At 39.6% G+C, this 24,518-nt stretch overlaps 1 protein-coding gene across 8 annotated transcripts in view; it reads left to right on the forward strand.

The window, feature by feature from the left end:
• The window catches only part of LOC147821749 (uncharacterized), a 120,055-nt gene that overhangs the window by 40,510 nt on the left and 55,027 nt on the right, over positions 1 to 24,518 (forward strand). The window contains exon 5 of one of the 8 annotated variants that reach the window (XR_015446595.1): positions 17,493 to 17,604. The exons of the other annotated variants lie outside the window; for them this stretch is intronic. The gene's annotated coding sequence lies outside the window, so the exon portion shown is untranslated. The remainder of the gene's footprint in view (positions 1 to 17,492; positions 17,605 to 24,518) is intronic. 8 annotated transcript variants of the gene reach the window in all.

Here is a 24,518-nt window from a genome sequence, read left to right on the forward strand (position 1 = left end):
GGGGTCCTCCCTGGCGGTTCTGGCTGATGTGTTGCTTCGTTTCAGAACCCGAGCAGCGAATTTGTTTATCTTCCTTACCTTCTGCTGTCTGTTCTCTCTAAAGAGTCCAAGGTGCCCTTGAGCAATGCTTTGTATGAGGAGCATGTCTGTCCTACATCTTAAGCCAGAAGGAGGCAGTCAAGGAGAAAGACAAGGAAACGAGGAATGAAAGACCTGGAACAAAAAAGAGAGTCGAGTCCCAGGATGCTAGGAACTCAGGATTGCTTGTGCAATTTTTGCTCAGCTAAAAAGATTTTTTGTGAAGGTCATCAGCCTATCATAGACGTGATAGGCAGAGAACAGCAGGAATTGGATTGGTAGGACTTCAGGACACTCATTATCTCCAATGGCTGAGAACATCTTTGATGCTGTATCTGAACGCTTCTGTAGGAGTTTAAATCTACTCTAGCTTTTTTTGAATGCTACACATTCTAGAAACACCCATCCTGAGTTTTTAGCAACTGTGCCCATCCCTGCACAAGTTTTGCTTCACAACCCCTTCCCTCATCTTCACCCCAAGACCTGCTTGTCATCCACTCACCTTCCGACTTGCTTCTCTGTCTTCTCTCTTTCACCGCTGTGTACTTCGCCCACCCTTTCCCCAGCCACACGCTTCTCCCTTCTTGCCTCTTCATCTTGGCCTCTTTCCCTTCTGGCTCTTTTCTTTCCCAATAACATACTTTTTCTCCACAATTTCTACCTTTATTCCATGCCTCATTCTGCTCTCTGTGCTCTGGGAATGTGGTTCCCACTGCTCTCTTTGTCCCGGACCTCACCCTGAGCTCCTTCCTGCTCTGTTTTGGTTTATTTTTTCTTAAACATTCCATTGGTTTGCTATGCTCTTGGATGGTCCTTTTTCGGTTATATTTTGCAAATCTACACAACCGTTCTGTACCCTCGATCCCAACCCTCTACCATTGTTGGGCCCTCTCCTTTTACTTTGAAACTGTATTAGTGCATCTTACTAACAGATTGGAGGGGCTCATTGTTGCTTACTTACATCATTTTCATCCATCACACCTCTCCCTCTCATCTAACCTTCTCCTTGCATTCTTTGCTGTCTGTCTCTCTCTCTCCCCTCCTCTCTCTCTCTCTCTCTCATTTTTCAGATTCCACATATGAAGAAACATGCAATATTTATTTTTCTGAGTCCAGCTTATTTTACTTGACACGATGAACTTTAGTTTCATCTGTTTTCTTGCAGATGACATGATCTCATTCCTCTTGGGTGCTGGATGACACTGTGTTGTGTATCTATGCCACATTTTTCATCCATTTGTCTGGTGACGTGCATGGTGGTGGATGCTAAAGTTTAGCTGTTGTGAATTGTGCTGCAGCAAGCACAGTGTGAAGGTATACCTGTAGTGTGCTGACTTTCATTCTTTCAGGAACATACCCTGGAATGCTAGAGCTGATATTTCTATTTTTATTTTTTAAAGGATCCTCCACAAGTTCCATAATTTCTGCACTAATTTACATCCCTTCCAGCAGTTTATAAAAGTTCCCTTCTCCCCCTGCATCCTCATGGACAGTTATTCTTTTTTGTATTCTTGATAATAGCCATTCTAACTGCGGTGAGATGGACTCTCAATGTAGTTTTGATTTGCATTTTTCCCTAATGACTAAAAACGTTGAACATTTTTCAGGTGTTTAATGCCCATTTGTGTTTCTTCCCCTAAGAAGCATCTCTTCTGTCCATTGGTCCATTAATTCTCTCCCCAGGTAGGTTTGATTTTTCTCTCGCACTTTGCCCATTTTCCAAATCTACATGCCCATTCAGTATTGATTCCTATCTTTCCCCACTCTAGGATCCTGACCCATGTTGCAGGGCCTTTTCTCTCCAAGGTGAGAGGCCATGGATCCTGAGGTGTCTCCCAGGGGCCATGTTGGCTGACACATTGATACTGGACTTCCAACAACCAGAGAAATGTTACAAGTAAATGTCTATTGTTCACACCACCAAGTCCGCATATCTTTTATAGGAGCCTAATACATCTAGACTAATACATCTAATATAGTATTACTTTTTTCTTTTCCGCACTTTTGGGGATCAAACTTAGAGCCTCACACGTGCCAGGCAAGCACTTTACCCATCAGCCACACCCAGCCATTCCAACAGAGTAATACAGACCTTTCAGAGCCTATGAGCTACACCCATTCACCTGGGAATATAAGGCCACTGTTTCATAACACAGTTTCCCAGCATGATATATTTTAGTTCCCCAAACACAAGCTTATAACCTGAAAACTCTCCAAGTCTCCTTGATTTTCACATAATTCTAAAGACCCGCTGGATAGGTTCTCAAATTATTTATGGCCAAAGGGAAAGGAAGAACAAGTGGTTTATATCATAAGAGATGAAAAACCTACAACTGAGTTTTGTTGAGTATTAAAGGACGTTTGTATTCCATAAATTTTTATAAAGTTGTAAGTAAATTAAACTTGAAAATCAGAATGGTATTAATGGTAAATACTACTTCCATAGGCTATAGCAAAATAATTTATACTCGGACGATTTTCCCATTTTCCAAGTCTCTCTTAAAGGTGAAGTAAACGTGTAGACTTCTATAATTAGCTTTTAGTCATATGATTAAACAAAGTATGCTTTAGGCTTGGTGCTGCTGGGAATGGTTGTAATTTGTTTTTAAATATGCACTTTACTTTTCATTTTAAACAAACAGACTTTAATTGTTTGGTTTTCGGGATGATTGAAAGATCCAAAAGGGGGATTTTGTGGTATCTTTGCCTGATATTTGCTTTAAATTGATTTTAATACGAGGTGAAAGTGCAATCAAAGAGGATTTAGATTTTCCAAGCAGAACAGTGTTTTATTGCTAATCCATTTTAATCCACTCCTGTCAGTTAAGCCTGGCAAAGAGATGAGGCCCAGGGGTATTAGCCACTAATTAAGCAAGAGGGCCCACAGAATGCAGAAGTTAATATGCCCTGTCTCTGTTACAAGATCCCAAGTTACAGTGACATTTTTATTCATACACTCCCATAATCACACAGAACATTTGATACTTCCAAATATTTGTCCTTGACTGTAATTGACAGGATTTTGAATTTCAATCAAAAGGTAAACTTACAATATTTTATTGTATTTAAAAGAGCAAGACTAGATCCCAAAGTCCGTTCAATTTCAACAATGATGGTTGTCTCTAAAAATTTTAGAAAACAGTTACCTTGACTTGTACACCAGTGAAATGTACTTCTAGTAAATATTTTTTCGTTTGGCTCATATATGGACAGATTAAGCAAATAATTATTTTCTTTTTTAAAATAAATTATTAATGTCTTCCACCCTGAACGAGATAATCTGTGGAAGAACCCATTTTTAAAACTTGAGCAAAAATTCTCAAGGATTTAAGAAGGAAAATTGTTGCAGAAACTTTCCTTGTGAAAGAGATTGAGAAAGATTCCAAAAGAGTCTTTCAGGTGCCCTGACTCAGACCCTGTGAATGCAAAAGATTTCTGAGTCAATTCAACCGATTTTGCAGTGTGTTTGAAGTTTAATGTGCTTCACGGATGAGTACAAAACATCAAATGAAACCTGCCAGGCAGAGCAAATCATGTGTTCTAAAATAAATGCTTAGGAGAGCTCTCTGAGGAATTAGCATCTTAGATGTTGAAGAAAAAAAGCCAACAAAAAAACCCCCACATCATTTCATCTAATGCATCTTGTATTTGAAAATAGCTATCACTGATAAGTTTCCAAAGATGTTGGTCCTTTTTGAAAACCAGTCTGGGGAGGAGAATGAAAATAAGTGTTTCAGACAACATACAACTAAATTCCACAACTAAATTTCACTTCTGCGTCTAGGGAAGGAAGTTATCATGTCAGGCAACAAAGCAGGACCTAATAGGTCTTTCTTTTAAGATTTTTCCAGGTGTCTGGGCATTGTTGGCAGTTCTCAGAGAACTATAACAATCACAACAGAAGCTTTGGTAGGCATGATGGCACTATCCATGGTAAAATGATCTTTTGCCTCTAAATCATGTCATGTGCTTGTACATGATGTAAGTTGATACCATTCAGGAAAATGCCTGATGCTGGTCCTATTCACTTTCCTTCTTGCCTGTTGTCCTTACTTTTGGGGAATCAGGGGTTTTGGTGGGGATGAGGGTTGGAGACAAGCAGGTGGGAGAGACAGGAAAAGAACAAGAAGCATGGGTCTGTGGGCTACTAAGATTTTTTGGCATTGTTAGCAGACACAAGGCCCACTATTGCTGGGAGCGCTTTGGAAAAATGCAAACTCGGAGCACAAGAAGAGCATGATGGGAGAACAAGGTGGAAGGTAAAGATGGAGAAGCCATCTTACCATGTATGGGAGGAGCTACAGGAAGTAACACAAGGGAGAGAAAGTTGGAATTTAGAGTCACAAAGTGAGGGTCATAGGCTCTGTAGCTGGAATCTGAACCCCGATACAGCCAGTCCTTGCATGGGAAGACGTTATGGTTTAGATCTAAAATGCCCTTCCAGATTCTCATATGTTGAGAAGTGGGGTATTTAGGAGGCCATTGGAAGATGGGGGTGCTATACTCATGAGTGGATTCATCCAAAGAGGAGATCCCAGTTGAATGTGCTGTGAGAAGGTGGGGTCCAGTAGGAAGAGGTGGCTTGGTAGGGCTATGCCTTTGGAGGGTGTCCCCCCCCCCGCTTCCTGGGTGCCATGTATTGGGCACCTTTCCTCTGCATGCCTTTCTGTTGTGTCATTCTTGCCTTGGGGCTAGCTGCCTACAGACCAAACCCTGTAATTGTGAGCCAAAATAAATGTCAACTCCTAAAGTTGTAGGTGTCTTTTGCTTTGTTCCAGTGATGGCAAAGCAGCTAATACACAGGATCAGGACTTACTCGCTTAATTCTCTGCTCTTCAGAGTCCTCACTCTACAATAGGGACAGTAATGACTGCTTACAAAATTGATGGCATGTCTTCATGCACAAGGTGGAGGCATTCTGCAGCGTGGTGGTTTTGGAGTATGGAGCATGACTTTCTGGGTGGAAGTCTCAGGCCTCCCCTTTCAGGCTCTGAGGCTAAACTTTTCTGCATTAGGGAGCAAATGTGAAATGGGGACAGTAGCTGTGGGTACCACGAGGACCTTAGTAAGTCATGCACATAAGACAGGTCTCATGGTGAGTCTCAATTTGTAATGCATTTGATCTGTTCTTAGTAAAAAATAATTTTTGAAGGATCATGAGGAAATTATGAATGAAAGATGATTGTATTTAGAGAGGTCTCCATTTATGTATTATCAGATTCTATAAAAAAACTTATAAATCAAGGATTAAATGATGGAGAGATGCTACCATTTTCAACCACTAAGGAGGTGAGGATGGTAATACAGACAACAGCTGAAGATGCTATATTTTTAACTGTAAAAGTACCACTAATATTTATTCTAGTAATCATTAGAAACTTGTGCCACCAATTTAGGAAATGCTAGTTAAATGCCTGCTTCGGTCTTAAATCTGTTCCAAGAACTAGATCTTTTTTCCCTTTTTTCTTAGTATATGTTTGTAATACATAATAAATATATTCATTGTGGAGATTTGATACATGTACATATTACATCTTGATCCATTTTTCTTTTACTTCCCCTCTTCTCCCATCTTCCCCATTCCCAGATCCTCTTCCCATCTCAGTATCAGACTCCCTCTTTTCTATTACTTATCTTTTATTTTGCTCTTTAAAATATTTATATTTTGGGTTTCTCAAATAAGAGAAACCATGCAACATTTAACATTCTGTGTCTGATTTATTTCATTTAACATTATGGTCTCAAGGTCCATCCATTTTCCAGTGAATGACTCAAATTTATCCTCCATTATGGCTGGATATACAGATATAGATATAGATGGGTGTCCAATTTCTTACCCATTCATGTGTTAATGGGGCTATAGGCCACCTTTAAGATTTAGCTATTACAGGGGCTGGGGATTTAGCTCAGTGGTTTGGCCACCTGCTGTGCAAGTGCAAGGACCCAAGTTCAATCCCCGGTACCAAAAAAAAAAAAAAAAAGATTTAGCTATTATGAGTTGTGCTCCTAGAAACATCGGGTGTGCATGGACCCCTGTAATCTGAGGACTTTAGCTCTTTTGGGAAGATACCTAGAAGAGGTATAGCTGGGTCAGATGGAATTTCTACTTTTAGTATTTTAAGGAATCTCCATACTGATTTCCATAGTGGTTGCATTAGTTTACATTCCCACCAGCAATGCAGAAGGACTCCTTTTCCCCCACAGCCTCACCAGCACTTGTTTTTTATTGAGTTCTTGATAGTAGCCATTCTTTCTGAAATCTTTATTCCAGTCTCAGTGTTGTTTCTATTTGCATTTTTCTAATGGCCAAAGATGCCAAGCCCTTGGTCACTGTCACTTCTTCTTTGGAGAAGTGTCTACTCATTTAAATTGCCCATGTTTTGATTGGGTCTTTTATTTGGGGGAGTCTAATTTTAAGAATGATAGATACAAAACTAAAGTGTTCTCCCTAAGGGAGCACAAAATGTCACAGTGTTCAGAATAGTATGGAAAGGTAGAAAGAGAGCTCTGTGTTGTTCCCTAAAGAAACTTTCCAGGGCACATACGTGTTGTCCTCTTGAGCAGTTCCTTAACTCCCTCCCCAAGATGGAGGACTGTTTCCGGAAATGGATTGTGAGGAATGGAGTGCCTGAATGGGCAAGAGCAGGAAAGCAACTGTGTGCTCATCGTTTTAGCTTTCTCCCTTGATTTTTGATGACTTTTTCCTTCCAAATGAAGATGGTGAGCACCCAGGCACAAACAACAGAGCTCTTAGAGATCTGCGTCTATTAAGTGGTGTTTGCTGTTGTTTGGATCTCTGTGACCCCCAAAGGTTCATTCGTGGAAGCTTTGTCACCAGCCAGAGGTGCTATTAAGAGGCGAGGAAAACTTTAAAGCATCTCACCACAGTGATACATGCACACCCATATTTTATAAGGCGACAGCTTGCAATAGCTAAATCTTGGAAGCAGCCCAAATGCCCATCAACTGATGAAGGGTAAGGAAAATGTGCTTTTAAAAATAAAATGGAGTACTACTCAGCCATAAAGAAAGATAAACTTGAAAGATTTATAACTAGATGCACCTTGAGTCCATACTCTTAAGTGCAATAAATTGGACATACATGTGTAAAGACTGCATTCTCTGGTGTGAGAAACTGAAAGTGTAAATGAAGACCAAAATCTATAATAGATATTGTGAAATAGGAAGAAAATGTTCAAAGGGGAAGCGGAACTAAGAAGGGGGAAAGAAGGGAAAGGAAAACAGATGAGAAATGAAGGAAAAATAGAAACAACACTTTTCTGAGTAAGGAGGGGTGGAGGGGCTGAAGGGAGGGGAGAGGAATGAGGAACAAATAAGAACCAAGATACATCATGTACAGGCGCAAATTCCCTATAATGAATATGATCATTATGTGTACTAAAATGTACTGATAATCATAATTAATTAAAAAACTTTAAAAAATTACAAAAGAAGTGGGGCGTAGCAGAAGAAGGGTCACTGGGATGTGCCCTTAAAGAGAATTCTGGCCCTTGCTCCCCCTTCTTGCTTCCATTCTGCCACTCAACAAGCAGATTTCCTCTCATGATGATGTTCTCGTGCTCTACATGCCCCAAAGTAGTGAGGCCAACCAGCACCTGAAGCCTCTGAAACGAAGAGCCAAAATACACTTTCCACCCTTCTAAGTTGTTTATCTCAGGTATTTTGTGAGAACAATGGAAAGCTGAGGAATATAGCATTCTTTCCATGTTCCATACTACTAAATGAGATGATGGATAGCATGGTAAATCCATCATAGGGACCAAGAGCTGGGGAGAAGGGGAAGGTATGGAAGGGGAAGGTATGGAAGGGGAAGGGGGCCTATCATGATGAATGTCGTCATTATGTGTGGCAAACATATATTACTAAAATTTTCTTTAAATCTCCTCTTTTCAGACTCCCGGGTCCTTCTTTCTCCAATACAGCGAACCAAGGAAATGAGTTTTGTAGTGCACATATATCAAGTTACCAAGATAACAGCATCTACTTGCCAGGTCTACCTTACCAAAATACTAGCAGTGGGGTGGCTAAAAGAACAGAAATGCACTGCCTGACAGCTCTGGAGGCTGGAGGTTCATGTGTTCTCAGGCATGGCTTCTTGTAGGTGTCCAAGGAAGAACAGGCCTTCTAGCTTCTGATTGTTTCTCATAGTCTTTAACATCCTTTGGCTTCTATATCTTGATGTATCGCCCCAGTGTCTACCTTTATCTTCACGCAGTCCTCCCCTCCTGTCCTTTCACATCCTATTATGTGTGTCTGTCCCAGTGTCCCGATTTCTCCTTCTTATAAGGATGCCATTCATGTGAGATCAGGGACCACCCTAGAGATCCCATTTTAACTGGATTACCTCTGTCATGAACCTTTCTCCAAACCAAGTCTCGTGGCAAGGTAATGGGCCACAGACTGCAACATAGGAATCTTTGCTGCACGTAATTCAACCCAGGGCAGCAACCAATAGAGAAAGGTTTTATAGTGACATAATTCTAGCAAGTAGGAAAATGAGGAAAGTATTGTAAGTAAATGCATTGCAGGAGCAGATCATGATAAGGAAATGATAAAGCAAAAATCCCCAGTGCAAACCAGGCATAGCGGTGCATCCCTATAATCCCAGCACTCTGGGAAGCTGAGGGAAAGGAATGCCAGGTTAGAGCTCACCCTGGTCAACTTAGCTTTTTAACAAGATCCTGTCTTAAAATTTAAAAATCCATAAATAAAACGGGCTGAGGATGTAGCTCAGTGTGAAGGCACTAGGCCCAATTCCTAGTTACACGCGCGTGCACGCACACACTTCAGTAGCAATATATCATTTGGTGAAATAACAGTAATTACTCGTATAAAAAATGTAGAAATGATAATGAGTTTTCAGATCTGAAGACTGGAATCAGTATTGGAGTTGAATTAAAAATACTTTTGGATCTAATTATAAAATCTGTATAACAGTATTTATTTTAACAGAATTCATGTATCTCTTCTGAAATTGTACCTACCATCTCATTCCACGAAATTTAATTTTTAGTGGGGACTTAAGACAAAATTAAATCAGTGAATCAATCATTCAAACTACAAGACCTTTCTATGATGTCTTAGTCACTTTCCTCATCACTGAGACACAATCCCACACACCCATAACTTAAAAGTACAGAGGTTTATTTTGGCTCATAGTTTCAGTCCATGGTTGGTGGCTCTGAGGCAGAAGCTGCGTGGCAGAGGGGGTTGGTGGAGAAAGCTGCTCACACCGTGGTGGGCAGCAAGTAGAAAGTGAAAGGAGGAGGCGGGGAGGGAGGTCACACACCCAGTGACCTGCTTCAAACCAGGTGCCACCTCTTAACAGCCTGTCAGCTATGAACTCATCACTCATCGGCAGACTAATCCAAACATGGGGCTTTTGAGGGACACTTTTGATCTAAATCATTACACATGAAAAACAACACGTTAAACTCTGTGACTACAATGCCTAGTGTCTTAGTTTCTTATCCCTGTTGTACCAATGCATGGATTTATTAGTTTAAAATTTTATTTTTTACATATATACAGATTTTTTTTTTTACAAATTTATTATTTTACAGTACAGGAAGCCCAAACTTTCAGAAAGCCCAAACTCAAGCTGGCATTTGAGTTTTGTTCCTTCTGGCATCTTAGGGTGAATTCTTTCCTTGCCTTTTCCCATTTTTAGGAGCTACCTTCTCTCTTTGATTTGTTGTCCTTCTTCATTTTCAAAGTAAACTGCCTTTCACCCTATTCTGTGCCCCTCTTTCTTTTGTAAGGAGCTTGGTGATTAATAGGTCTAATGGGATAATCTGCAATCTTCTCCCATCTTGTCGTGTTATTTTCCCAGGGAGATGTAAAAGAAATGTCTGCCTCTAAATTGAGAAGGTCCTGGCAAACCAAAGAACAACTTAGCTAAGTCCATTTTGGTGAATAAATGAGTGTATTAGGGGTTGCTTACAGCGTAGTGGCCAGCTTAAGCTGTACTTCCTAAGTCACCAGACCCGGCTTACCAATCTATTATTAATGCCTGAACTAAGACAAACAGCAAAACACAGAAGCAAAAGGCAAGCGTCATGGGAAAAGTTATGTGTTCCTGTGTGCTCTGTTCTCATCCCTATCAGGAACCTCATAGTCTCAGCAAACACAGTCAAGCTGACATGAGGGGTGGCTGCTTTGCTTTTGTGACTTTCAAGGGCCTGCTGTGTGGAAAGACTCTAGCCAGAGGAGTAATTGAAGTGAGGGTGAAAAAGGAAGGGACTTTCTGGTTTCAGTCCATGTTTCAGGACTCCTGGAATGACTGGTTAGAATTTAGGGCAGATCTGCAGGACAACAGTCAGCGGAATTACAAGCAGTTTGTTCTCAGAGATGTTTGCTTTGGTCATTGTGTCCTTTCCCATAAGACTGCTTAAACCAGGTTGACTTGTGTCACATTACAAACCATTCCATTCTTCCCCTGTCCCCTACCAAAACACCTGTATGATATGTTGCAAGTGCTTTCCTTCTACATCTTTATTCTCATGTCCTTGAGCTACAAATAAATAACCACAGAGCTCTCAGCTTGAGGGCTGTTTCCCCGAGGCTCTCTTAAGCTAAAGAAGCAGCACCTCTGGTTCTTGGTGATTAAACTAAATCTCATCATCCTGTAATCTTTTTCATCTTCTGCACATCCACAGCCACACAGTTAAGACACCACTGGACAGCTAAACAGCGATGCACAACAAAATGGTGTTACTTTGGTTAGGGTTCAGAGAACTATTCTTCCTATACACCTCATGATCCTTAATTTAATCTGCAAAGTCCCTCTGGCTGGGTCAGTTCACATATTCATAAAATCTAGGGACTGAAATGGGGACATCTTTAGAGGACTTCATTCTGCCCACCACCTTTAGGAAGATAAGGGCTGTTTTAGGTTGGATGCCTGCTCAAATACAATCGAGAGCAAAAAAGTTGAAAAGAGCCACTGTTACGGCCCCCACCATTCCAGCAATGCTACTGAATTCCTTTTCTAGTGGGAACCATTTGAAAGTCTCTTGACAAAGGTGACTAGGTGTGCCAAGATAGGATTGCTGACCTCTCAGGCTCTGAAATCCCTGAGGGGGATGCTCATTAGCATTACATCGAGGGGGGGCACGTGATAATTACTCCCGTAAGCTAGAGGATGAACCATGACAAAGTTCTAAATAGAAATTGTGAGCATGGGAAGTTTGATCGCTTACCTATGATCTTGCACAAACTTGGCCAGGAAAATCTTTGAGTTTCAGCTTAAAACTCTATTAAAATGAAACAATTAAAAATTCAGACCTATAGAGAAAATTAAAATGAAAGAGACATAAAGTGCTGCATAGATCATTTAATAAATAAATGTGGGGATAAGGGGAGGAAGAAAAGCCTTAACATTGAAGGTAGCAAATAAAGTGCCCCTGGGATGCATTGTCCATAGGACTGGTGAGATTGCACACCACTGAGCATTTATTTAGACAGAAATGACAGACACGTGGGATTTTTCTGATACTTTCAATGCTAGCCTTGGGCTATAGGTTCAAACGTAGTGATAGGTCTGTTTAAAAAGTAAATATCAAAAAAACCATAAAATAAAAAGTAAATATCTAGCAACTTCTGAGGTTGTCTTTGTGTATTATGAAGACATTTATAGGGACAGATATATGCAATGTGATGTTAAAATGAGGCCAAGTAAGAAATAAAAATTGTCTATGGACCTTCTTGTTTCCGAATAATATACTACAGCATTTTTCCTAATTAAGATTTCAATGCAAAGGCTATGTATTGACTTATTGCTTTCATGTTTACTTCTGCAAGAGGTAGAAACATTACAAGTTGTCATTCAAACCTTTATGGAACTTTATATCAGCATATACCAGTGCTGTTAGGAACTTGACATTAACCAAAATGAGATTGGTAAAAATCATTCCCAAATTTTCTGTTCTAATTATATCAATGTAGGGAGAAAGAGGTTTCTTCATTTCTCCTGCAGGTCAGTGTTTATAGATTTTTAAAAACCTATAATCATAAAAGGAAGACAGGCTGTCTGGGTAGGGCTAATTAAACTAAGAGTGGTAAATTAGGAAACATTTTGTTTCAGGTGAATGAATCCAACTCCAGCCTCCTGGAGAAAGAAAAAGAAACAATTGATTCCCAAGACTGGGAGAGTCGCAGGTAGATGCAGGAATCTTAGGATATCCTAGGAAAAGTTTGTTCTTTACAGGAGCCCTGTTGACTCCCTATCTTAACGTCCTTGCTGTTTATGTAGCCCGGAGATTATTTTGTTCCTGAATACTCCGTAGTTCTGCCCCTGAGAAGTGATCAACACCTCCTAGCTAACTACTCACCCATTCCTGCTCATCATTTCAGTCTATCATTAACCAGAATTATTTAGTGCAATCCATCACCCTTGGAATGCTTAGATAGCGTGTGCTTGGCCAGCTCTTTTATTGGAACTTCATTATTAGAAAGAAAAAAAATGAAGAGAGTAAAATGGGACCAATCTAGCACAGTGAAATGCTTAACATTCTGTCAGTGCAGGAGCAACTCTTAAAACCAAATTGAATCTGTCAGGGTGATGCTCACATGCTGAGAGCCACTGTTTGCATTTAAATATTTTGCCCTGCATGTATAAAGGAAGCATGCTTCTGACATTTGTTTAATAAGAAGTAATTTTCTCTATGTGATAGAACAAAGATTTCCCTATTCTTTTCATGTTCAAATTGCTTACTTATAATTAAACTAAAAATATGTGAAACTTTTCAAGATGCCAAAACACTGTTTTAAAACAAACAGCAAATTGTTAAGACCCATGGATTTCAGGCATCTTTAGAACTTAAGGATGCTCTAATTTAATATTGTATAACATTTATTTTACCTATTATTATATTTATTTAGCTATTACTCTAAATTTGAGGGATGGTAGTGGCAATTACTAGCTGCATTTGTATGTCATAAGATTTGGTGCACATTTTTTGTGTATATTCTTCCATGTTTACAAATTCAGTGGGTAAATGATAAAATACTGTGATCAAGTTTATGTAACTTACCTATAATCCATTTAAGAAAACATGGAAAAATTCTCAGAAAATGCAGATTTGTGGATGCCATATGCTACGGTTTCAACAAGTATCCCTCAAAGGCCTCTATGTTGAAGCCTTTGTCAACAGCACGTGACTCTGTTGGGAGGTGATGGCTCCTTTACGAATTGGGACCTAGTGCAAAACAATGAGGTCATTGAGGGTGTGCTTTTGAAGGGCATATTGCCACCCTGGCTCCTCCTCTTCCTGTCTTTTACTTCCTGGTTGCCATGAGGTGAGCAGCTTTGCTTCTCCATGTGCTCTCTACCATGACATCTGCCTCACCACAGGCCCCAAAGAAGTGGAAGATCCAAGTACGGACTAAAATCTCTGAAACCATGAGCCAAGTTAAACCTTTTCTACTTCTTAAATTGATTATCTTAGGTATTTGTTACAGAAACAGGAAGCTGACACAATGCATATTCTTTCTCATGAAGACATACACATGTTCACATTTGATGCAGCAGTTTCAAAAGTAAATCTATGCCCTGTCAATGGTGTATTTCATAAGGTTACTTTCATCAGTACACTATTGTATTCAGTTGTTTCAGCACAGTACCAAAGTGTTGTCTTTGCCCAGTACATTACACAGAATCTGCAGGTGTGGGTAAAAATGGCTCACTTTTATGTATAGGATCAGGACAGCATTTACTGCTTGTCTGTGTCACTAGTCGCCGTCAAACAATATATTAATTCCCTTTCATTTCTCTTTCTCTTCACCTTCTTTGCGAGTTTAGAAATCTTTTTATGATCCTCCCTGCTCTGTACCAGTAAAGCAAATTAGGTTTGGTGAGGAGAAAGGCCAGGTCAGCATACATGTAGCCTGAGTCTCCCGGCCAATCTCCAAACCTGCTCTGGCTCACCACCCCCCAGCACCCTCACCTGGAGGAGAAGCCAGGCAACACAAACCCAGGTGTTTGAGATGACCATCCATTTTTAATTACAACCCTTCCTTGTCGTCTTTCCCCGAAGGCCTGGCTCTTCTCTACCTGAACATGTGAAGCCTACAAAGGAACAGCAATCTGTATCTCAGGCTCCTTCCAGTTCACTGCAATCCAGGTTCCAGAATGTGAATGAGTTCCACCAGTCAGTGATGGATTCTGAGACTCAGGTAGAAAGGGAATTTGGGGCTCAATCCATCTGAATGTATTGAAGAATCTACCCTGCTATTACTTTCCCAAATTGGGAGTGTAGAGCTGGAATAGAACTGACAGTCAGCCTTGGAGAGGATCTTTCCCTTGGGCTCCGGGTCACCATAGTGAATACTTTTCTAAGAAGTAACTGGGAGATTATAGAACTGGCTTCCCTATTAAAATATTGAAACAAATTCATGATTGCATTCCTGAGGAGAATAAGTGAGACTACTGCTACCATCAAAACATGCAGATATCAAATGTGTTGTTTGCCATCACAGGGGCATCGGACTCACTTGTTTGAGATGTGTAACTGATGGAAGGGATCTTAGAGAGTAATGTACATTAGGAAACTGAACAGTGCTGATTCTCTTTGCAGCTTTGATGTGGATGTTATTAGTGGAGGCTGATTGGACCTCCAACCACCTGACCAGTATATAGCAGCAGGATAACAAAAGACAAGACAAGATTTTTACTGCATAAATGGGGGCCCAGTATGGTCAGTGCTCTTATCAGGTGAAGACACTGTCTCCTGGAGCTTGTCACTATTTATTGAATGCACAGCTTCTTGAAGGGGCAAGTGGCGGTGCAGGGAGCAATGGAGTGGAGAACACTGATGCGACAGGGTCCTAGCAATGAGGGAACTAGATATTCTAGCAGGAACAGCTCATTGATTATGGGAAATTTGTTTTTTCCCATAGATTAGCTTTTGCCTCTATAGAAGTTTTATATACAGTCATGCTGCCATGTGCTGCATTATTGTCTTGCCATCCAAGACGTCATCAAATCACAGATCATTGAGACCTCTGCTGTAACCAGTGGCATGGGGAGTTGTTCCTTTCCCACTCCACAGCTGCTGGCTCTTCAGACAAGCCACTGTGGGCTATTAGGCAGACTCAGGCTTTTAATATGAAGAGCCAGTTTATAAATTTGCAGCTGGCTCAGGGTGGTCTCCATCAGCTGTCTTTTTACTTGATCAAATATCACACAGCCTGACACCAGATATTTAAAGACCTTCCCATTTTTTTTTACCATTTTTTTTACCATGTTTTGTTTTTACCATGTTTTTTCCCATGTTTTCTCAGTGTCCACTTTTTAAATATAGTTTTATTCATATAAACCTGAGTTTTGCCAAACATATGGGCATCCAGGTAGAACCTCATTGCGCTGACTACTGGGTAGCTTGGTACATGGTCACAGAACTAGATCCATGCTAGGTGAATTTGACTGATACTGATGTGAACAAGCTTTGTACCCTGTCCTTGAGAAAGCAGGCAGATGCATTCCACTTCATCTTCCTCCATGTGAAATAACCAGTGCTAACAAGTGAAACTGTTGAGTATGACAAAGTGATGTTAAACCCTGTGTTGAGGACAGCAAAAGCCATTCTTCTAGCTATGCCATCTACCCCTCTCTAGGTTGCTGAATGAGAAAAAAAAAAGAATAATTATGTACTGTTTGGATCATTATGTTTTAGAATCTTTCGCAACATCAACTTAGCGTGATTCCCAACTTGTATGGTATGTGGCTCCCCAGGTACTTAAATCCAGTATTTCACATTGAGTATTCCATGATATGTGATGGTTAATCTTGACTGCCAGCAGGAGTGGCTTGGGAGATGCATAGGAGATTAGTAAAGCACTCTTTGGGTGTGTCCTCAGTGGGTCAAGGATGTATGACCATATGGACAATGTCTGGCCATTTCTTCTCCAGCCCTTTGGAACTCTCTCTTCTTCCTGGCTGAAATGAAGTGAGCAGCTTTACTCTACCATGCCCTCCTGCCACGATGTTCCTATTTGGAGCCCAGTGGCCATGGACTGAAGCCTCTAAAATCTTGAGTCAAACTAAATCTCTTCACCTTTAAGTTCCAGTGCTAGATATTGTGTCCCAGCAGCAGGAAAGTGGACCAGTACAGTGTTCAATCCCAGATGCTACATTTTTGGGGTAATTCTAAGTCCTTACTTTTTTGAATGCTTGAATTTCTTGCTCCCCCAATGTTCTACATCTTTCCAGTTCATCCCAAAGAGGGCCGGCTTCCTTACTTGCACAAGTGACAACTCTTGCATCGCACAGGTGGGCATAACATTCTCCAATAAAATTTTGTATTTCTTACTGTTAAAAATGTGCTAGGGGAATGAGAAAAAGGAAAAGAAAAAGAAAGGATAAAAGAATGTGCTTCAGAAAAATCTTAAAATGTAAATTTAGAGTAGAGAAACCAGCCAACACTCCATCTGCCAGGTGATCAGTTTCAGCATAAGTAGTGATAGGTCATGTTGAGATCATGTACTCTGGATATCCTATAATGAGAAAGGTACATTATTTCTGTAACTTCTTTCCACATACCCATCTCCATCTCACCGGTCTAATCATGACAACAACACTGGGACAACCCAGAAGGAAGGGCATTCTACTGACCAGTAACCTTTCAAGCATCAAAAAGCCACGGAGGGTCCAAGAAACTGTCACAGTCTAAAAGAGGCTTTTAAAAATGCAATGTGATATCCTAGATGGGAATCCTGGGCAGTGAGTAGATGTTAGGGGAAAGGTAAATTAACACAAATAAAGGTTTAACTTTAGCTAGCAGTAATGTAGCAATGCCAGTTTATTATATGTGACTAGTGTAAGATGTTAAAATAGGAGTGCTTGTTTGATGATAAGGACTCTAATGTTCTTGAAAATCTGTAAATGCAAAACTAATTTCTAGCAAATGGGTTTTGAACTAAAGTCTCTAAAACTATGAGCTTATGTTAGGCATACTATAAAACATTTTAAATGTCTTTTCTCTCTGTCTCTTTCTCTCTCGCTCTCTCTTGCTCTCACTCTCTCTCCTCTCTCTTTCCCTAAGAGGTAATTTCCTCACATTAGTATGATGTTGGGTAGAAGGTGAGGGATGGAGATGGAGACTGCTGAACTTGGGAGACCTAGCTGTCGAAAGGAAGAATGATTAGTGATTATATATGTGGGTAAAGAAGAAGCATTGAACAGCAGGAAAAAATCGGGAAGGACAGTAGATAATTGAGCTACTGAATATTCCAAGAAGTCAAGTGTCAGTGGGATCCAGAACTTAGCAGAGAATCAAAGAAAATTTTTGAAGTTGCAATAGGAGATAAGGAAGAAAATATTGGCCCTCTTGCAGATAAAAATGTATGCTTCATGTTAAAAAGTTCCAAAGTGTGCCTGTTTGCTCTTTCTACAGAAAAATACATAGTTGGCTGTGGGAGAAGGAAAGAGTCATGGGAATCCAAGGCTGAAGCAGTAAAATAGAGTCTCTATCCAGACTCAGAAAAATACAGGAAATGCAGAATATAGTAAGTCTCTCCGAAAGACTCAAATACCACAGAGATTTGCTCTCTCTGTATTTTGTACTTTTTCTCTCTGAATGTTGGTTTGATTTGATATATCAGCCACTTCCAGGGTTCAGGAAACATGGTCAGTGAGGCCCCCCCACTCACAGATTTCCCAGGAAAGAGAAGTGAATGTCCTTTGTAGGAGCAGTGGCCTGGTACAGCTCCAGGAGTAAGGGCTCTGGGGCAGTGCCTCGCTCGGTAAAGCACTCCACGTAACCGCCAACGGACACTCTGCTCCTTGGAGGTTCCATTTTCTCAGCTGTGCAACAAAGATACTCCATATCTGCAAGAATTGTGATAAGGGTACAGCCGAGCAAATATAAAACCTGTAGCCAAAATTTATCTCAGGGACCCACCATTGACCTTTCGATGAAGGTGTCACATAAAACATAGGATCGAGAAATGGAAGACATTGGCTGGGTCACTGAAGCAGTGGGGTAGGGCATGCTTGCTATAGGGGAGGAGCTAAGGGTCCACAGGAGTTTGAAGATCCTGTAAGACAAAAACTATGGGGGAAAAGAACATTTGCAGCCAGAGATAGGAATATTTGATGCTAAGATGTCTGAGACGAAGGCTTCTCAGACGTTGGAAAGGGTGAGTAAAGAAGGGAATCACTGGAGCAAGCAGTGTTTGGAGAAACCGAGTAAGTGGATGGTCAACACAAGGAAATCATGGGTTATTGTTTCTATACAGTAAAAGGTGAAAGAAACAGGAAAATGGAAAAGTAAACAGGCCATTGAGCATCACAGTGAAAAGTATAAATGTACAAATAAGCCGTGGGTTGGAGAAAGACAAGAAAGTCTAGCCACTCAAGGCTAAAAAGGAAAACCATACCATGAGTACTAGCACTAGAATCGATACAGTGTTGGCATATTTTAATGGTGTTTGAACGAAATGAAATTCACATCGTGTAGCACCCTATCAAAGTATAATGTCTTCTGAACAGGGGTGGTTCCAGACTGTCATCAGAAGAAAATGTCATTCTGTATACACTTGTAGCATAATCGTGGATTTCTGAGAGCTGGTATATTGCATTTGAGGTTCAGGGAGCTAATTTTGTCTTGGATATTTGATTATAACTTTATACACCATTAGGATTCATAGGGTTCTTTTACATCTGGACCAAATTTCTCAGCAAAGAAGATGCCAACCATGAGAATAATGGCACATTTTCTAGAGAAGGTCTAGCTGCTAAAGAGAAATGATTATCATTGAATTGTGTGGTTCTATGTATTATAACTTGTGTTATACAGTTTTGTGTTTTAAAATGTTTTAAATCCTTTGTTAAGTGATGGTTTCAATATTACTGTGTCATGGGACCATTTTAAGTCTTTCCCTGTATGCTCATTGGTTTCTAACTAACCATGAATGTGACATCAGAACAATTATTTCATTTCTTTATGTTTTTCTGTTTATAGATGACAACCAGCTATGCTTCTTTGTTGATGGACATGTATGTCAAGAGTTTTGAAGGATGACAAAGTAACTGATTTTGTTGGCTCTGAAATTTAAAATGAGCTGTTATTATTATTATTATTTGATCTAGCTGTGACATTCAAGAAAAGATTATATTTGTTATCGCAGTTTGCAAAGCTATGACACAGTAGAGTTGATTCAAGATCATGTCTTTGGAAATGAACCTGTTTCCTGCTAATTACATAATCTTGATAATCCTGGCATGGTAATTCCTTTTCCAAGTGACAGTGTCTAGTCACAGCAAACAGAATCATCAGTATCCTGCCGGAAAGCTGGTTTACTTTTCAAAGGTCATTTTGCCCTTATTGCATTTTCTTCAGCTGAGGAACAAACGCTACCCAGGATTGCTAAGAGCTTCAACTTTGAAAGCACACATGTGAAGCTTTTGTTTCTCCTCACGTTGGCAGATGAGATGGGGGAACATCGAGTATTTGGGAAATATTTACCTTATGTCTGTCAGGTGTTAGAAGCAAGGCAGTCAGTTAAAAGGCAAGGGGACTTTAGGTTATTTTTCAATCATGTTATTCTAGAGTGTCTATAAAAACATCCTGTGACCTGGAATTCCCCACAGTAACTAAAGAAATCTGGCTGTCGACCGTCTGTTATTACTGTATTGACTCCAGGACTGTTTCAGGACAAACCGTTTGCCTTCTGTTACGACATTCATTCCTCCTTGGTAAAACAAAGAAGGTAGGAGTGGTGATAAACTTCAGAGTTGTTGATAGGAATAATGGGATGGATAATGCTTAATAGATTGAAAGCGCAATGGAAATTGCTAATTCGGCAGCATATAAGCCATGTCAGGGTGTTACGCTTTACGGGGGAATAACATAGTTAAGATGAATAATGTTTCTACCTGTAACAAGACTCTCATACTTTTAAGCTAGGGGTCTTCAAAGTGTGGTTCTTGGATCAGCAGCATCAGCAGCGTTTGGGAACCGCGAGTTCTTAGGCCCCCGCTAAAGCCACTTCAATCTACTGGTGGGCTCCAACAGTCTGCATTAGCAAATCTCCAAGGATTTTGATGCATGGTCAAGCTTAAAATTGCCATTCATAAATCAGAGGCCCACAAATTTTCTTTTCTGTAAAGGAACAGATATTAATTATTATTGGCTTTGCAGGCAATGTAGTCCCCATAAGTAGCCATAGACAATATGTGCGTCAGTCACCAACGGAATTGGACATGGCTGTGCCCCAGCAAAATTTTCATGGGTGAAAAAAGCAGGTGGTCATTGAGACCCAGCTTGCTGATCCCCAATCTAACACCTTCCTTACTCCTTGCGAACCAACTGGAGCATTTTCTGTGAGTTGATTCAAAGTGATTGACATATATATGTGTGTGCATGTGTGTATTCTCTTCATTCAAAATATATATATTCCTTATTTTTTTATTTAAAAAACTTTTTATTAAGTATAGTTTCATATTTAGAACTTCCAAAAAAAATTCAGACCATTCAAAGAAGAACAATGCAAAGGGAAAAAAAACTACAATAATATTCGAATACAGTAGAGCTCAACCAAAACAAAACTGAAAAGCACTTAAACATTTTTCCATATAACTTAAAAAAACATCTCAAGCACCGACAAGACACCAGAGGATGTAATTTGTTTCAGAAAGATCCCCAAAACCAACATTGAACAAATAGTGATCTGGAAAAAAACTCCAGTTAGTTAGCAGACTCCACATAAGCCAAACTTCCCCCTAATTCAAATTTCGATGCAGTCATGTGACATGTGATGGAAACACAATCCGAGAAATATGTCATTAGGCCATTTCATCCATGTGTATCCTTAATTACACTCTCAGTTTCTCACACTAGAGACACTATTCGGTATTTACGCACATGTGTCCTATTTATTTCACTTAAGAGTATCGCCTCAAAGTGCATCCATTTAGCTGTAAATGACTGTAGTTTCTTCTTCTTTATGGCTGAGTAGTACTCCATTTTATACAAAAACCACATTTTCTTTATCCAGTTTCCAGTTGATGGGCACTTGGGCTGCTTCCAGGCTTTAGCTATTACAAACTGTGCCGCTATGAAGATGGGTGCAGCTATATCGCTGTGGTATGATTCTTTTAATTCTTTGGGGAAGATTCCCAGCAGGGGGATAGCTGGGTCGAATGGGACCCCTAAGCCTAGTTCTTTGAGGTATCTCCATACTGATTTCCACAGTGGTTGCACCAGTCTGCACTCCCATCAACAATGGAGAAGGGTTCTTTTCTCCCCACACCCCTGCCAGTATTTGTTATTAAATGATATCTGGATAGCAGCCATTTTTTCTGGGGTGAGGTGGAATCTCAGTGTTTTCCTCTGCATCTCTCGAATGACCAGTGATGTTGAACATTTTTTCATATATTTATTTGCTGCGTTTACTTCTTTGTCTGAGAAATGTCTGTTCATTTCAGATGCCCATTTTTGAATTTGGTCTTTGAATTTGGGGGGTCTGATTCTCTTCAGTTCTTTATATATTCTAGATAGTAGTCCTTTGTCTAAGGTACAATTGCTGAAAATGTTTTCCCGCATTGTAGGTTGTCTCTTAGATCTGTTGGTGGTTTCTCTTACAGTGAGAAGCTTTTTAGTAAGATAAGATCCCAGTTGTTGATTCAAAATATATATATTCCTTATTTACACTTTCAGTTTCTCACACTAGAGAAACTATGCGGTATTTACACATGTGTGTCCTACTTATTTCACTTAAGAGTATGGCCTCTACCCGAGTTCGATCCCCGGTACCAAAAAAAAAAAAAAAAGAAAAGAGTATGGCCTCAATATGCATTAAAATGTTTAAAACGAATAATTGATTATTTGAAATAGGGAAAAGTCCAAAGGGGCCAAAGGGGTAGGGATGGTGGGAGGGGAAGAGGAAAGGAAAGAAAGGAAAGGAAAAATTATGAGAAAAGAAAAAATGGAAACAAAGTCTATGTAAATAGGGAAGGGTGGAGGGGGTGAAGGGCGCACAGGTAACGCGGAAAAAATAAGAACCAAGATACATCATGTGCGGGTACAAGCACCCAATGATAAATGTAAACGTATTGTATACCTAAAGTGTACCAATAAAAGAATTTTTTAAAAAATTAGGAACAAAATATATATATATATTCCTGAGTACAAATTGAAAATGTGAATTTTCATTGTTTGAATTTGTAAGACTATTATATGTTAATATAAAGATGCTTGGTATAAAATTAATTCAGAGAAGATATATGTTCACTTCAGAGAAGTGTTAACATCCACTTTGACTAGCCTTCCTAATACGTAATGAACAAAATCTTCAGTCCAATTTTATTACATATTTTAGAACATCTATTTCAGATGGTGATGCTGCACTATAGTAAATGAATTTTTCCCTGGCCACACTGCTAATAAATAAATGTGGTCAATCACTTAAGAATTCAGGGATTTGAAACTCCATCAACAGAGGGTGCTGATCACGTAGGTGCTTGGTATCCAGCAATTTGAACTTCGAGAATGTATCAGTTGAAGTTTGAATTGATTGTATAACCTCAGCTGAGCCAGTTTCTGATGTTTTCCTGTTTCAGCCCTGTGTTTTAACTCGTCATTTCCTCTTGACCGTTAAACATACTCCCACAGTTTTTTCCTCTCAACTGCTCCTTTAGTATTTTGGTGCCCTCATAGACTTTTCCCTGCTTTCAGTCTACATGCAGGAGCTTATTTCTAGGCCTCATCAATACCCGCAAAGGACCAGGAAGCAAAAGTCTAAGTGACTCAGAGTGGTTTCAAGTTGCTTTTTTGATACGCTTCAGAATACAGTTTGCTGCAGTTTTCTTGCTTTTGTAGCCAGGACAATTTGGCTCAGTTCTGTGTACTCAGACATTTGTCTTCGAGCGGAAAGCTTTTCTGTCCAACAAAGAAACACTAATATTGAGTACTCACATTTATGGTTTACAGACATTTTATAGTATAAGGAACTTCCTTTAATGTGGATAATTCCCTTTTTAAAAAATCCATAAACATAATTTAATAACATACCACATGTAAATTTTGACACTATTTGGTAAATATTTGCACATGTGATATATGGAAAGTGTGAGTTTTCTTCTCTTCCCTTCTATTTCTTAAAATTGAAGCCAATAGGAAACATTTTAAGGCAACAATGAAACTTGCTTATAAAATAAAGTCATGAAAAATATCAACCAGGATGTGCGAGGAATATAATGGATTGTAGACAATGACAAGTGAATCTGATTACTGGAAGTATGCCACGTGATCATACTGGAGAGGGTGAAAGGATGAAAGATCCTAACCTAAGTAAGTTGGGAAAACAGGTTTGCACCTGGGCACTGTTAAGGCTGATGTGCTGCACACAACACTGTGTTTTCCTTGGTAAATATGCTTCTCACTCGGACATGTCTTACCAACTCTGAACCTACTCTACACATTCATAAATCCACTATAGATGATGAAAAAAGTCATTTCCTACTCTCCTCTAAATTTACAGAGCCCAAGATTTTTATTAAATACATCTTGGATATCTCACAACATGTGCATAGTCCTTTACTAAGAACAAAGGGCAGAGTCACTATAATTATTTGGTGATGTATGGAATGGATACATGAGTGAATGAACGAAGTTGTCATAGACATGATGTCTGAATTTAGGAAAAATTCTTTTTTTAAGGAACATGAGTGAAACAGTGTCCTTTAATGAAAGAAATTTCATTATTTCTCTGAAAGAATGGATGATTGCCCTCAGAACATATATGAAAAGGTATATCTACTATTTTGGAGTATATACGTAGTTTCCTTGGTTAAGATTTCTGCTTTATGTTGTATATTTTTTCTACAAAATGATTATAAAAGCACAGTTGGTTACAATAAAATTTCTATAGTCACTATACCCAAATGAAGGAAATTACCACCATTTCTATTGCCTTCAAATTTTGAAAATTGACATTTTTGATCATTTTTAACTATGCTCATATCACATTCTTTTGCTAAATTTGAATATTATGCCTTTTTTAAAGAATTCATGTGTTATGGCTTGTATCTAGATGTCCTCCAAAGCTTTAAGCACTCATAGGTGGGGCTTTACACAGCTGACTGCATCTAGGATGTGTGATACTGGATTAAGGGTATGTGGTAACTGAATTAGTTCAGTGTAGTTCTAGGTATGGATAATGGAAGGCCCACCCTCGATGTGGGTGGCACCAATAGGCCTGTACCCTGGATGGAATTTAAGTGGAAAGATGCAAGGCAAGCTTGATGTTTCCTGCCTGCCCTACTATGGACTGTTTCTACTCAGTACTGCCCCTCTGACATGTGCCACCCTGCCTTGGAGACAGCTGACTAAAACCTCTATAAATTATAAGCCAAAAATAAACCTTTCCTCCTTTAACTACAGGTATTGGGTAGTTTATCTTAGCAGCAATCAAAATAA

The sequence above is a fragment of the Heterocephalus glaber genome, unplaced genomic scaffold (assembly GCF_053883595.1).
Source record: "Heterocephalus glaber isolate CG9 unplaced genomic scaffold, H.glaber_assembly_v1.0 deba00001717, whole genome shotgun sequence".
Classification (NCBI taxonomy): domain Eukaryota; kingdom Metazoa; phylum Chordata; class Mammalia; order Rodentia; family Bathyergidae; genus Heterocephalus; species Heterocephalus glaber.